Here is a 14,638-nt window from a genome sequence, read left to right as displayed (position 1 = left end):
GCTGATACCAGGCACACACCGTTAGCTACTAGTAGTACTATTAGCTAGTCGGCCAGTTTAGCTCCAGAGAGTGAGAGAGAGAGAGAGAGAGAGAGCGATGTCCACGGCGGGAATAGAATAGAGTTAATAGAATAGGTTAAAAACTCACCAAACGTCCAAGAGGATGGAGACAACCGCGTGGAGTTGACGAAGTTCATCTGCCAAACGACCCTCTTCATCCTTGGCTGCAGGTTAGCTAACGCTAGATAGCCTTTAGCTAAGCTAGCTACTAGCCGACATCATCATGGGCCATGGCCTATATCCCGACTGCATCATGACAAGGCTCCGGCCATTTGTCCCGCCTTTCGTCAACGTTCCTTGGTGACTGACCGACTGATAATGACCGACCTTGGCATATAAGCAAAACTAGATTTTAGGTATGTGATGAAAAAGGGCCTCGCGGGAAGGGGGGCCTCGCAAAAAAAATAAAAAAATAAAAAAAAATAAAAAATAAAAGAAATAATAAATAAAAAATATTTTTTTTTAATTTTTTTTAATTTTTTGTTTTGCGAGACCCCCCTTCCCGCGAGGCCCTGTGCGACCGCACTGCTCGCACACCCCCTGAGGCGGCCCTGTGTGCGAGCGTGTACAGCGTGCGTGTGTGTGCTCATGTGCGCTTGTGTGTAGAGAGTTCAGTGTTCTGTGGCACTAAGTGTTCAGTGTTCAAGGCTCTGATGGCCTGGGGGAAGAAGCTGAGCCGAAGCTTCTCTGTCCTAGTAGCTGGGGTTCGCAGGCGTCTGCCTGACCTCAGCAGCTGGAACAGGCTGTTATTGGGGTGGTGAGGGTCTTTCATTATTCTGCAGGCTCTGGATTTGGACCTCTTGTTGTATAGAACCTGCAGGGGAGGTAGTGCAATACCCGTGGTACGCTCGGCTGAGCGCACCACTCTCTGTAGGGCCTTCTTGTCCTGTGCCGTGCTGTTACCATACCAGGCAGTGATGTTTCCAGTCAAGATACTCTCTACAACTCCGGAGTAGAAGGACTGGAGTATCTTCCCAGATACTCTGAACTTCCTTAACTGTCTCAGGTGGTAGAGGCGCTGCTTCGCCTTTTTTACGACTGTGTCTATGTGTGTTGACCATGTCAGATCCTCTGAGATGTGGACCCCCAGGTACTTAAAGCTGCTCACCCTGTCCACGGTAGCCCCGTTTATCCTCAGTGGTGTGTGTGTCTCCTGCTGTCCTCTCCTATAATCCACGATCAGCTCCTTAGTTTTACCAATGTTCAGGAGCAGGCTGTTGTCCTGGCACCAGCGTTCCAGTACCTCAACCTCCTCCCGGTAGGCCTTCTCACCGTTGTCCGAGATCAGCCCCACCACCACCGTGTCGTCTGCAAACTTCACTATGGAGTTGAAGCTGAACTTGGCCACACAGTCGTGTGTGTAGAGTGAGTACAGCAGGGGGCTCAGAACACAGCCCTGGGGGGACCCGATGCTCAGGGTGATGGTGTTGGAGGTCTGACCCCCCACTCTGACCGCCTGGGGTCTTTCACTCAGAAAGTCCAGTACCCAGGCGCTCAGAGCGGAGCTCAGACCCAGCTCGATCAGCTTGTCCACCAGTCTGGTGGGGACTATGGTGTTGAACGCTGAGCTGTAGTCAATGAACAACAGTCTCACATAGCCCCCCTTCTGGCGGTCAAGGTGAGAGAGGGTGCTGTGCAGTACCTGGGAGACCGCGTCGTCAGTGGACCTGTTTGTCCTGTATGCAAATTGCATAGGGTCCATATCACTGGGGAGGGAGGCACAAATGTGATCCTTGACCAGCCTCTCGAAACATTTCATGACCACAGAGGTGAGTGCCACCGGTCTGTAGTCATTGAGACATGTTGGGGAGGGTTTCTTCGGTACAGGGATGATGGTAGACATCTTGAAGCAGGCAGGGACCACTGACTCCGCCAGGGATTGATTAAATATTAGCCATATTTAATATAGCCATATTAAACTGCCACGGTTCTCATTAATGGCTTCCTGCCTCCCTCTGCTCTTCTCAGGAGGGACAACCAGAGGGTATGCGGCCATGGATGTCCTCCATCATGGAAATACCCCAACCCATGCTTATCCAGTCCCCCCCCCTCCCCTCCCGAGGTCTTCTCCCTGTGTGGTAGCTTGATAAGAAAGGGTTCCTATTCACAGAATGGCTTTCTGTGTACAGCCTGCCGGCTGTGGAATTCTCTGCCCAGGGCCATTCAAAACCCCCCCACTATTGCTGTCTTCAAGAGAGGTGTGAAGCGACATCTGCAACAATAGGCATTCATATGCAGGCTTGATAAAATAGACCAAGGCCACAGTGTTTCTGCGAGGGGCCCGAGGGACCTCTTCAAAAGCATTTGAAAAAAAAACGTCCGTCTTCCGATGCCCATATAAAGCTTTACCCAATCAGAAATTATCCTCCCTAAACTCAAACGCACCAATGATGCTTAAGTAACCAAACACACTGCTTTTTGTTGCTTTTAAATTACGCTCTGTCAAACCGATAGACCTTTAATGGAATGCAAACCTTTTTTTCTTCAAATAAACCAACGTGAGTATTCAAATCAATTGATGTGTAGCACCTGTTTAGTAATGTTAATTAATTATGTGTGGCACTTGTGGATGAGTCCAGGTGTTCATGAGGGCTGCGTGCCCAAGGTTTGGGGTTAACGGTTGCAAAATGTGTAACTAGGGAAGCGCCACACACTAAGTGTTGTCTGTCATGATGACGTTATTGTGGAACGCATCTGATAGACTGCAGTAGTATAGTATTTTTGTTATTTTGATTAAGTCATTGTTTTTGAAATGTCACATCTGCACCGTGGATGGCCGGCAATGATTTGTTCATGATTAGTTCATTATCAACAAATACCTTATAAAGGTCTTATAACTGAGTGTTATTATAAAGTGTTACCGAGTGTTTAATAACTCTGAGCTTTATAGCGTAAGACACGCAAGGTTAAAAATGCTGGTCATGTCAGGCATTTCTAAGAGAACCTGTGTGGAAATGCACAGTGATGAGACGGTGTCTGGTTATTTCTCTAGCTACAGTATGTCAGAAGTTCCAAGGTAGCAAGAAAATGTCTGGCTATGTCTTTGGCTGAGAAGTGGGTTACCCCACTAAAACTAAAAGTAACTAAGGTTACCTTTATACAGAAGAACAAACTAGGGGCACCCAAGTGGCGACCCATGTAACGCGCTGCGTCGCAAAGCGGCCCACCCGGGTTCGATTCCCGGACCCCGGCGTCCTTTGCCGAATGTCTTCCCCCCGCTCTGTCTCCCGTTCTCTCTCTCTCTCTCTCTCTCTCTCTCTCTCTCTCTCTCTCTCTCTCTCTCTCTCTCTCTCTCTCTCTCTCTCTCTCTCTCTCTCTCTCTCTCTCTACCGGACTGCCCGGTAGTACAAACAAATAATAAAGAAATAAATCTACCAAAAACATAATAATAATAATAAAAAGAAAAGAAAAAAAGAAACTAGGCCACTAAATGTAACACAGAGATAAGGGCTTCAGGGTTGAACCATGTTGATCTCAGGAGGCAGTAAGGAAGAGAGCAGGCCTCCACACTGAATGTTCTCCCTGTCGGACCCCTGAAGGAGGCCTATCCTAATAGAAACCATATTCTCTGTTTGTCTTTATTTGGTATCTATTTGGATCAAGGTCACTCTAGACTTTAATCCACCCTAGGTGACTACACCCCTACATCCTACATCCTTACATTGTACTTGTCTCTTCTATCCTGCATCCACACTCTCCACTTTCAGAGTCTCACTCCACCACTATCATGTCTGCCACTCCTGCGCCAGCCTACCATGAGGAGGCCTACAGCTCCTTGATGAAAGGCCTGACAGAGCTGGACCTGCGGGGGCCCCCTGTCCCCTGTCCCTTGGTCCTGATTGGGGATGACGCCTTCCCTCTAGCCATGAACACCCAAGGCCAGGTTCTGATGGCAGCCTCCCGGTATGGCCGTGGAAGGATAGTGGTCCTGGGCCATGAGGCGTACCTGACTACCTTCTCTGCCCTGGTAGAGAATGCCCTCACCTGGCTGAGGGGGTCTGGATCAGACAACCTGCTGGTGGGGGTCCACCAGAACTCCAGGTCAGTGGCTCAGAACCTCAGCAGATCCAGCTTCCAAGCCAAAGAGGTGGGGGGCTTCCATGAGAATCTGGGGGTCGGCGTGTACGTGACTGATGCCTATAACGTTGGCGTGTATGCTAAGGGCCTTGTGGAGTATCTGAAGGCTGGAGGAGGTGTGCTGATAGCTGGCCAGGCGTGGAACTATGCGCTGAACCCTAAGGAGAATGTACTCCTGAGCTTCCCAGGGAACAAGGTGTCCAGTGTGGCAGGCATCTATTTCACAGATCACTACGGGAAGTGGGAGTGTCTCCGCGTCACCACTCAGATCCCATCTTCTGTTACGATTCTGGTTCTTGACTACGGTCGGGAACCTCCCACCTTCTCTGTCATCTGTCACTTGGTTACTGTCACTTGTTTTCCCTGTCATTTAGTGCTGTCAATTAGGGGTTGGCTTCTGATTGGCTGTCACGGGGGTGTGTGTGGAATGTTGGTATTTGGTGGCTATATAACATTCCTTTCCTCTGCTTGTCATTTGTCAGGTCTTCACTATAGGCGTTCGGAGATAACGCGGGCGGTTCCTGTTCTGGACCACCACTAAGCTCCATTATCTAATTCTCTCGTTCTCTTGCCTTGGCATAGTATCCTAGTATTATTCTTTGTGTTCTTTACTATTAAAGTCGAACCTGTTCAAGAGTATACCTTCTCCGTCTCTGTGATTGCCTACAACAATTGGAACTCACCTACCTCCATCCTGACAGAAGACCTGACCATCAGAGTTCCATGGAGGCAATCATGGAGATGCTCCAGGCACAGAAGTGTGCACAGGAGCACATGGAGGAACACCAACATCTGGTCAGCGCCGAGTTGGTTCGGCTGGGCGGGATCGTCAGCGCGTCGCAGGAGACGGCGCAGTCGGCGCTCAGCACAGCCCGGCAGGCACAAGTCGAGGTGGCGGGGGTAAGGACGACGGTGGGTGAGACGGCGGCAGGAGAGGCGGCGTTCAACACCACGTTCAACACCGAGGAGAGTCGGGGAGCTCTTGGGCACCAGGATCGGAACCAGGAGCCACGGCTACCCGCACCAGGCCGCTACGCGGGAGCACCGGAGGGATGCAGGGAGTTCATCACCCAGTGCTCACTCGTGTTCCAGCTGCAGCCACGCTCATTTCCCTCTTCCAGAGCACAAGTCGCATATTATTATCAACCTCCTCACCGGTCAAGCACTCTCCTGGGCTACGGCCGAATTAGAGAGCGGTTCGCCTCTCTGCGACTGTGTGGACGACTTCACCAGGGAGTTGAGAAGGGTATTCGACACTTCCCGAGTACTCTCGTTCTTCGAGGCCGGTGGGCGGCTTCTCGCATGCCGGCAGGGCTCCCGCACGGTCTCAGAATACGCCATCGAATTTCGGATCGTGGCTCGGGAGGCGGCTTGGCCGGAAATTCCTTGTGTGGTCCTATTTCTCAAGGGACTCTCCGCACGGATGCGAGACGAGTTCTCCGTGCGTGAGATCCCTGAGCAGCTGGAAACGCTCATCAACACCGCCATACGGATGGACAACCGACATCGGGAGAGAGAGAGGGAGCATGAAGATACTACCCAGGTACGTGTCCTTTCTCCTCCCGTTGTTGACATCTTCCCGCATTACACGAGTGGGCCACTGGGTGATGAATCCATGCAGCTTGGGGCGCTGTCGCTCTCAGACGATGAGCGGCGGCGCTTCATCGAGGAGCGACGCTGCTTCCGGTGCGGCCGCACCGGTCATCGTTTCGGCAGCTGTCGGGAACAGGCTGGCTCAACTCGGCGCCAGTCGGGAAGGGAAGGTGCTCCGCCGGGCCTCGAGAGGGCGTCAGCAGGTGGGCTCACCCCAGCACTACCATCTGACTCACGTACATTTCTGGAGGTGGTGGTTAACTGTGGGGGTAACGTTAGGGGAACGACGGCTCTCATTGACTCAGGGGCGGCGGGCAATTTCATTCACTTGGGGTTGGTGAGAGAATGGGGAATCCCGGTAGAAGAGTTGGGGGTTCCCATTCCTGTCTACGCCCTGGACGGTCAGCCCCTGGGCAGTGGGAGCGTCACACAACGTACTGTCCCTATACACATCCGGGTGGCGGGTGAGGGGTGGGAGTGGGTTCAATTATTTGTTATTGTCTCCCCCTATTCTGTTATGGTGTTGGGTCATCCCTGGTTGTCTTCATGTGTACGGAATATTAATTGGAGCACGGGCAAGCTCTCAACGGAGGTCGACGTGAAGTCGGTCGTCGGCGAGAGTTTGTCCACTCCCTTGTCTCCCTTCCCCTCTTCTCTTTTTTCTCCTTCTTCTCTCTCCAGGGTGGTGGGGAGCGTCGCAGATTCTGTTCCACCCTCTAATCCCGATTTTATAGGAGTTCTGAGATCTATTGGGACCTGGCGGACGTTTTTAGCAAGACGCGTGCTAAAGCACTACCGCCTCATAGATCATACGACTGTCCCATTAATCTTCTACCCGGTACCTCCCCGCCTCGCGGGCGAATGTTCTCTCTCTCACGCCCCGAGACCTTGGCCATGAACACCTACATTGAGGAGGCATTGCTTGCGGGGCACATACGTCCTTCCACATCCCCGGCCGGCGCTGGTTTCTTCTTTGTTGACAAAAAAGATGGGGATCAGCGCCCGTGCATTGATTATAGGGGATTGAATAACGTTTCCATCAAGAACCGATATCCTTTACCTCTCATGGACACGGCCTTTGAGTGCTTACAGGGGGCACAGGTCTTTTCTAAACTTGACTTACGTAATGCATACAATCTGGTCAGGATTAGAGAAGGAGACGAGTGGAAGACTGCATTTAATACACCCAATGGTCACTATGAGTATTTGGTCATGCCCTTTGGTTTGGCTAATGCTCCGGCAGTCTTCCAAGCCCTGGTTAACGACGTGCTGCGAGACTTGATTGGGGTGTCGGTGTTTGTTTACCTAGATGATATCCTAATTTTTTCTCGCGATATGGTGCAACACCTACTGCATGTTCGGGAGGTGCTAGACCGTCTCCTCAAGCATCAACTATTCGTTAAGGCTGAGAAGTGTGTGTTTCACACTGATACCGTTTCCTTCCTGGGCTTTGTGTTGACGAAGGGTGATCTACGCATGGATTCGGCCAAGGTGAGTGCAGTCTTGGACTGGCCACGGCCTTCGTCGCTCAAGGGGTTACAACGGTTTTTGGGCTTTGCAAATTTTTACAGGCGCTTTATTCGCAACTTTAGCGCCTTAGCCAATCCGTTAACAGCTCTCACTAAGGCCTCTCTCCCTGGCTTTGAATGGTCGCCTAGGGCAGAGTCGGCCTTCTGCGATCTCAAGCGTCGGTTTACATCCGCTCCTGTATTGATCCGCCACGATGCAGAGGTTCCGTTCATTGTGGAGGTGGATGCCTCTGACATCGCTGTGGGGGGGGGGTGCTCTCTCAGAGGTGCTTAAAGGATGGGAAAGTGCACCTGTGTGCTTTTTTTTCTCGCCGTCTGTCATCAGCCGAGCGCAACTACGACGTGGGTAATCGGGAGTTGTTGGCTATCAAATTGGCACTGGAGGAATGGAGACATTGGTTGGAGGGGGCGGCACATCCTTTCATTGTTTGGACCGATCATAAGAACTTGGCTTACATCCAAGGGGCTAAACGCCTTAACGCTCGCCAGGCCAGGTGGGCGTTATTCTTCACACGATTTCGATTTACCATCTCCTATAGACCCAGGTCCAAGAATATCAAACCCGACGCGTTATCGCGCCAGTTTGATCTTCCTGGCCGGGAGGAGCAGCCCCATCCCATTATTCCACCGGCCTTGATTTTGGCACCCGTGTCTTGGGGCATAGATAAGGTGGTAAGGTCGGCGCTGACGCGGGAGCCCGATCCTGGCGGGGGCCCTCCGGGGCGATCGTATGTGCCCAAGGCGGCACGCTCACGTTTGCTGCAGTGGGCACATGCCTCATCCCTCACCAGCCACCCTGGGGCCACCAGGACCCTGGAATTTATCCGTAGGAGGTTCTGGTGGCCGACAGTGGAGGGGGATACGCATTCCTTTGTGGCGGCCTGCCCGATGTGCGCGCGCAGTAAGACCTCTCGCCGTGCACCGGCAGGTCTCCTCCGGCCACTTCCTATTCCTAAACGGCCCTGGTCGCACATATCCCTGGACTTTATTTCTGGCCTCCCCCTTTTGGACGGGTTCACCGCCATTTTGGTGGTGGTGGACCGGTTCTCGAAGGCGGCTCATTTTGTTCCTCTCCCCAAGCTTTCATCGGCCCGGGAGACTGCTGATCTTGTGATACAGCATGTCTTTCGGGTCCACGGGCTTCCGGTGGATATCGTGTCGGACCGGGGTCCTCAGTTCGCTTCCAGGTTCTGGAAGGCGTTTGCCGCCGGCCTCGGCGCCTCCGTCAGCCTTTCGTCTGGGTTTCATCCGCAGTCGAACGGGCAGACGGAGCGCGTCAACCAGGACCTGGAGGGTGTCTTGAGATGTTACGTTGCCGGTTGCCCAGCAACGTGGAGTAGGAGGTTGGCATGGGCTGAGTACGAGCATAATACCCTCCTCTCCTCCTCTACCGCTATGTCTCCCTTTCAGTGTCAGTATGGTTTTCAACCTCCTTTGTTTCCCGAGCAGGAGCAGGAGGCGGAGGTGCCCTCGGCCCAGGCACATGTGGCTCGCTGCCGCAGGACGTGGAAGCGGGTCCGGGCGGCGCTGCAGAAGGTTTCGGTTAGTACCCAGCGGCAGGCTAACCGCAAGCGTCGTCCGGCTCCGGTTTACCATCCTGGGCAGCGGGTTTGTCTTTCCACCCGGGATCTCCCTCTCCGGGTGGAATCCAGGAAGCTGGCTCCTCGCTTTATAGGACCCTTTAAGGTGGTACGTCGGGTGAATCCTGTGGCTTACAGGCTACGGCTTCCGAGTTCTATGAGGGTTCATCCGACGTTTCATGTGTCCCTGTTGAAGCCGTTCCTCTCATCGCCCTTGGCCCCGCCACTGCCTACGGTTCCTCCGCCTCGGTTTATGGGTGGTCAGCCCATTTACACGGTGCGGAGGATACTGGGTTGTAGGCGGAGGGGTAGGGGGTTTCAGTTCTTGGTGGATTGGCAGGGGTACGGGATAGAAGAGCGTTCTTGGGTGCCTCAAAGGGATATTTAGATCCCAGCCTGATCGATGATTTCCGGCGGCTGAATCCCGAGGCCCCCAGGTGAACGTCTGGTGCCGTTCGTCGGGGGAGGGTACTGTTACGATTCTGGTTCTTGACTACGGTCGGGAACCTCCCACCTTCACTGTCATCTGTCACTTGGTTACTGTCACTTGTTTTCCCTGTCATTTAGTGCTGTCAATTAGGGGTTGGCTTCTGATTGGCTGTCACGGGGGTGTGTGTGGAATGTTAGTATTTGGTGGCTATATAACATTCCTTTCCTCTGCTTGTCATTTGTCAGGTCTTCACTATAGGCGTTCGGAGATAACGCGGGCGGTTCCTGTTCTGGACCAGCACTAAGCTCCATTATCTAATTCTCTCGTTCTCTTGCCTTGGCATAGTATCCTAGTATTACTCTTTGTGTTCTTTACTATTAAAGTCGAACCTGTTCAAGAGTATACCTTCTCCGTCTCTGTGATTGCCTACAACAATTGGAACTCACCTACCTCTATCCTGACAATCTTCCTACCTGGCCGTGGCGTGAGTACACACTTATTACACACTTATTACACCCATGTGTGAAGCACACTGTCTGTCCGTCCGTCCGTCCGTCCATCCGTCCGTCCGTCCGTCCGTCCGTCCATCCGTCCGTCCGTCCGTAATTAATTAATTAACCCTCCTGTGACTACTGGCCCAGTTAGAAAATCGGTTTGTGATAGATTATTAGTTACTGGGTATCATATTTGGTACCATTTTGAAGCTAACAACTAGGGCTTTCCAATTATATAAAATATGTGTGTGATTATCATCATTATTATTGTTATTATTCTTCATATGTAGTTGCACTTGAACTTGTTGAAATTGAACTTGAAGATAAAAATTCATTTTCAAGTACTTTCCTTACTTGGTAACAGACAAATTAGAGGGTTTGGAATGTAGACAATCGTGTTGGCAATATAGAACAGCTGACAGATTAGGAATAGCATCTATTAAGGCGGTTAGGTGGCCGAGCGGAGATTGCGTTCGTCACCAGCCCCGGAGCTGTGAGCTGGATTCGCCTGTTCGAATCCAGCTCACAGCTCCGGGGTTGTCACCAGCTTGGCTGGCCGTCTGCACTAATACAATTGGCTGTATTAGAGGGTGGGAGAAGCTGGCGGGGTGGGTCCGGGTCGTTGTAAACAGCGACTCCTACAGTTCGGTCGGGGCGCCTGCTAAGCGCGGATTGGACTTGAGGGGGATAGTGTGGTCCTCCCACACGCTACGCCCTCTCAATGACAATCCGCGCTGCCAGGTGAAAAGAAGCGGTGATTGGCTGGACGTGTGTCGGAGGAAGCACGTGGTAGCCTCCACTCTCCCAGATGATCTGACTGTGGGGGGTAAGTGCGCAGCGACCAGGAAGGGACTGGGAATTGGCATACGACTAACATTGGGATGGGAGAAAATCGGAGGAAAATGGAGGGGGAAAAAGACCAATAAAAAAAAAAAGGAATAGCATCTATTGTTCAAAAGTTATGAATGAATTAATGAAACTAAATATAATAAAATAAAATAGAAAAATATTACAAATTATTCATTATGTGTGTGTTAAAATTTGTATTCAAACTTACCCTGTTCTCTTCCTTGAGCCTTGTCTTCCTCTATGCCCTCTGCCTCTCTACAAGCATCTTCCATGGGTTAGCAGCAGTGCCCTCTGGGTCTGGGTCTGCACTCTTAAAAAAAAATGTATTTTTACGGGACTTTCAATGTATTATTTTACAGATTACTTTTGTTTTTCTACTTTAAGTGTAAATCCCATAAAAATACATGAAATTCCATAAAAATACAGTAAATAACCTTTAATACAAATATTAACCATTAAATAAAGGTTGTAATCTGTAGATTGATTTAATAAGAAATTATCTTTTTTTTACAGGATTATTCCATTGCTTAATTGTCTTGAATGTTAAATTACATGTAAAACACCTAGAATATACATCATTTTACTGTATGTGAAAATAAGGCAACTTTCTGTTTTTTTGCTGTTAAACTTTAAATGTAATGTTAAATAATGTTAAAAAAGAGAATAATATAATTAAAAAACAGTAAAAACCTTCAGTTATTCTACAGGTAATTCTTTTTAAATACATGTATTTGCTTAATTGTGTTGAATGTTAAATTACATTGAATTGTATGTAAAAACACATAAGATACTCATCATTTTACTGAATGTGAAAATAAGGCAACTTTCAGTATTTAAAAAAAATACGATCAAACTCCTTCAATAAAGTGACAGAACTTAAAGTTCAGCAGTGAAACACTGTTATTTCACAGGTTTTTCCTACATTTATGATGAAACACCTTCAATTAAGTGACATAACTAAAAGTTCAGCAGTGAAATACTGTCATTTGACAGTATTTTCCTAAATTATTACGATCAAACTCCTTCAATTAAGTGACAGAACTTAAAGTTCAGCAGTGAAACACTGTTATTTCACAGGTATTTCCTACATTTACGATGAAACACCTTCAATTAAGTGACATAACTTAAGTTCAGCAGTGAAACACTGTTATTTTACAGGTTTCCCCATAATTATTACAATCAAACTCCTTCAATTAAGTGACAGAACTTCGTTCAGCAGTGAAACGCTGTTATTTGGCAGGTTTTTCCTACATTTATGATGAAACACCTTCAATTAAGTGACATAACTAAAAGTTCAGCAGTGAAATACTGTCATTTGACAGTATTTTCCTAAATTATTACGATCAAACTCCTTCAATTAAGTGACAGAACTTAAAGTTCAGCAGTGAAACACTGTTATTTCACAGGTTTTTCCTACATTTACGATGAAACACCTTCAATTAAGTGACATAACGTTAGGTTATGACTATAACCAAGTTCTGTTAGTTAGGGGCGATGCTTGGCATCGCTACTGCACTATCTCGCGTACGTGCACGCGTACTGAATAAACCACAAATGTACCTCTAATACCAGTATTAGTCTGACCACACCCCTCATCAGCTTACCTTCATAAGCAGGTCTGTGGTCACCTGCTCTCCTCCTTCCCAAGCTTTCACCACAAGGTGAGGACAAGGGCTGCAGCGGCGTCCGATGCCAAGCATCGCCCCTAACTAACAGAACTTGGTTATAGTCATAACCTAACGTTCTGTATCGTTAGTGGCTTAGCTTGGCATCGCTACTGCACAAGGGAGGCCAAGCGGAGCCACTTGGCTGACAAATACACCCCGCTGACAGCCCCCCAAAACCATCAGAACAGGGAGGGCCGAGCCCCCCCGACCCCCCCTAATGGAGGGTAGCCCCCCTATTAGGGACGTCACGGGAGGGCGACGGACCCGACCGTGCGAAGAGGCACTCAAGCAACTCAACGCACAGGGTGAGCAGACCGTGGCTTGACCCCACGACTACACACACGCACAACCCGCATGCCACCCGGGAACGAACGGAGGAACAACCTCGTTACTGCCCCCAGAATCACGGGGTCAAGGGCAAACCCAACCCCGTGGCAAGGCCGTAGCAGCGGAGCACGAAGGAAGACCCAGACCCACCAAAAGGACTGGACTCCCTGGAATGGGGGCCCGGAGAAGTCCATGATGCCAGCATCAAGACCCCACCAGGTGGGCACGTAGTGCCCCGCCCCCCACATCGCCAGCGTATTCGGACAAAGGCCCCTCAGTTACTGCACCTGGTATTCCCAGGCGGAACCAACCAGGCCAGAACCTGCCCAGCTTCCGAGATCGGACGAGACCGGGCGTGTTCAGGTCGGTATGGCCGTAAGCCGAGCGGGCCCCGTCCCCCCAATAGTACACCGCCTGGCACACTGACCCTGCAGAATAGGCAGTCAGCATGGCCGTAAGCACACAAAAAAGGTTAACCAACGGAAGCAGGCAGCGCACCGGGGAAAAACCAGGCAACAGGCTGTTAACCCTAGCCTGGAGACTGCGGACGAGACAGGCGCCAGAGGGGACAGCTGAACACAGCCGCCCCGGCGGAAGGAGCGTAAGCTGGCGGTGTTGCATGACCAAGCCTCCATTTAACAACCCCCACCCAGAGGGGTCGAGGCAGAGAAGGCTGACACGATTGGCAGACGTCATGAACGTGCAGGGGCACCCTCAAACGGTGAACCCGGGAGTTGACACTGCTCCAACACACCAGGGAATCAACCACCTCGGTGTTACCCAATGCGGTGGTTGTTCCTATAACCCCTCAAGAAAAAACTCCAAAACACACCTGCGGGTATACACCGGCTATACCGCAGTACAAGTGTTTCAGTTTCCAAAAAGGGTTAACCCAGGCCTACGGGTCGCAAACATCACTTCGGACCGGGCCTGGCGGTACGGGAAGCACAGGGTCACCAGAGGAGGTCAAAAAACCACCCCCACAGGCCCCTCTTCGCCATGCGTGAGAGAGGAGCGAAAAATAATGGAGAACCAGCCCCTAAGCACACCGTACCTGGTATTCCCCGGCGGTCTCCCAACCAAGTACTAACCAGGACCAACCTGTGTAGCGGCCGAGATCCGACGAGATCGAGCGCGTACAGAATGGCATGGCTGTAAGCCATGACGACAGTGCTGAGTAAAAACATACCCAACCAGGGTCTCCATAGCGCTTAACCCTGTGACACCCAGACCGACCTGGCATTTTTCCCCCTGAAAAAAGCCCAAGTCCCTCAGGGTACCAGAACAGCAGATCTGCATCCCCGGCGGACAACGGGTTCAACTGATCTGGACCAGCGTGACCAGAACCAGTCCCGTGCCCTAACCACGCCGACATGCCTACTCCAGGAGAAGGGCAGATATGCGTGTTGATCTTAACATGAAAAGAAGGCGCCACCCAGACGTTGGGACGAACCGCGCCTGGTGGCCCACCCCAAGGGCGTGAGACCCCACTACATATGTTCAGATCCATCCCGTCATCATCCCCCAGACATGAACGAGAATCCGTCGACAACCCACCCAGGTCATGGGATGTGGTCGCCGGAAGAGGAAAAACCCCCATCTCAGTTGCTTTATAAAAACGCTGTTTCAACCACAAGCAACTAAGGCGTGCCAGTCAATCGCCTGTTTACAGCGAGCTAGCACTATACGTGCGTCGGGACACACCCCCATCAATGAACAGGCTATTTAGACCTGTCATTGAATCCCCAAGGCGCCCAGGGGAACGACAAGAGGGGTGTGACACTCCCTAACTCCAACACTTCTGGAATAGAAAGAAGGAAGCATCAACAGTATGTATCCCAGTCTACACAGCCGGGGTAAAAAATGTTCACATTTTTACATCCCACCACCCTCCCATAGGAAAGAGACGGGGATCCCCAGAGAGACTTCCCACGCGAGCTGTACAGATTGAAAAGAATATATTGCACCTTGAGCCATGTAAAAAACTGGTTTTAGGGCCTCCGGGGAAGAGGCACCGAACCCATACACACTC

At 50.7% G+C, this 14,638-nt stretch overlaps 1 pseudogene across 1 annotated transcript in view; it reads left to right on the top strand.

Annotated features, from left to right (window-relative positions):
• The first annotated feature begins 3,787 nt into the window (after positions 1–3,787).
• Positions 3,788–14,638, top strand: part of LOC311226061 (TRPM8 channel-associated factor homolog) — a 98,393-nt pseudogene continuing 87,542 nt past the window's right edge. Inside the window, exons 1-2 of the transcript in view lie at positions 3,788–4,417; positions 4,888–5,037. The product of the transcript in view is annotated as a TRPM8 channel-associated factor homolog (transcript). The remainder of the gene's footprint in view (positions 4,418–4,887; positions 5,038–14,638) is intronic.

Source organism: Notolepis coatsorum, assembly GCF_963971535.1.
Source record: "Notolepis coatsorum genome assembly, chromosome: 3".
NCBI lineage: Eukaryota > Metazoa > Chordata > Actinopteri > Aulopiformes > Paralepididae > Notolepis > Notolepis coatsorum.
Note: the sequence above shows the minus strand (reverse complement) of the source record. Positions and strands in the feature narration are given on the sequence as shown.